Source organism: Octopus bimaculoides, chromosome 20 (genome assembly GCF_001194135.2).
Source record: "Octopus bimaculoides isolate UCB-OBI-ISO-001 chromosome 20, ASM119413v2, whole genome shotgun sequence".
NCBI lineage: Eukaryota > Metazoa > Mollusca > Cephalopoda > Octopoda > Octopodidae > Octopus > Octopus bimaculoides.
In genome coordinates, this window is record NC_069000.1 from 15,632,591 (window position 1) to 15,633,800 (window position 1,210).

The window sequence follows — 1,210 nt, forward strand, 5'->3', positions numbered from 1 at the left end:
GAATGTGTGCAGTACCCAGTAGTGCAATTTTCTGTATGTTATATATATTTGTAAGTCCTGGTGTTTTTGTTATGTATTTGTCTGAATATTTTTTTATTATACCTAAGGCACCTACTATGATAGGAATTGTTTCTGTTTTTAGATTCCACATTCGAGTTATCTCTATTTCCAGGTCTTTGTTATTATTATTATTATTATTATTAATATTATTATTATTATTATTATTATTTAACTTGTGTATTAATTTTTCTTTACAGATTACATTATCTGAATGAAGAAATCTCGAACATATTTCTGTGACAAATCCATTTTTAACTCATTCTTCCAAGGTATTATTTTTACATTTTTTTTTGACTCTAAAATGTTATTTGCCACTTCAAGTATTTCTTTTTTTTTTTAATTATTATTAGTAGCAGAAACTTACTGCGCCGGACAAAATGCTTAGCGGCATTTCTTCCAGCTTCGCGTTCTGAGTTCAAATTCCACCGAGGTCGGCTTTTCCTCTGATCTTTTCGGGGTCGATAAAATAGGTACCAGTTGAGTACGAGCACTGGGATCGATGTAATCGACTAAGCCTCTCCCACAAAATTTCAGGCCTTGATCCCATAGCAGAAAGGATTATTGGCAGAATCGGTAGAGCGTCAGACAAAATACTTTTGCGGCATTTCTTCTGGCCTTTCTTTACATTCTGAATGCAACTTCAGCCGAGGTTAATTTTGTCTTTCATCCTTTCGGAGTCGACAAAATATGTGCCAGTCAAGAACTGGAATCGATGATATTGACTATCCACTCCCGCCACCAATTTGCTGGCCTTGTGCTTAAATTAGAAACAATTATTATATTTCTTATTGCTAACCCACTTGTAGAGAATCAGTAAACTTAAATCACTAATTCATGGTTATAAAAATGAGAGTAAGTCCGGTGTGCTATTCGTCCAGTTTCAAACTGACTGAAATCACCTAGCTGCGTGGATAGAAGCCACTATTACTTTTTAAAATTACACTGTGATAAAATAACTTCCTATCAAATCCTGGGAGTTAATTTATCTCCCATCACTTACGAATACCTATTGCCAAACAAAGAGCTTTCCTGATTCTCAACGTGTGTCTATGTGTGATCCACTCAATGTTATATTCTGCCTGATATAGAGTTTTATACTCCTGGATATGATATGATATATATATATATATATATATATATATATATATAT

At 33.4% G+C, this 1,210-nt stretch overlaps 1 long non-coding RNA gene across 1 annotated transcript in view; it reads left to right on the forward strand.

The window, feature by feature from the left end:
• LOC128250321 (uncharacterized) overlaps nt 1-1,210 on the forward strand; it is a 25,421-nt gene that overhangs the window by 22,533 nt on the left and 1,678 nt on the right. The window contains exon 2 of the long non-coding RNA XR_008266328.1: nt 258-329. This is a non-coding gene — a long non-coding RNA (uncharacterized LOC128250321). The remainder of the gene's footprint in view (nt 1-257; nt 330-1,210) is intronic.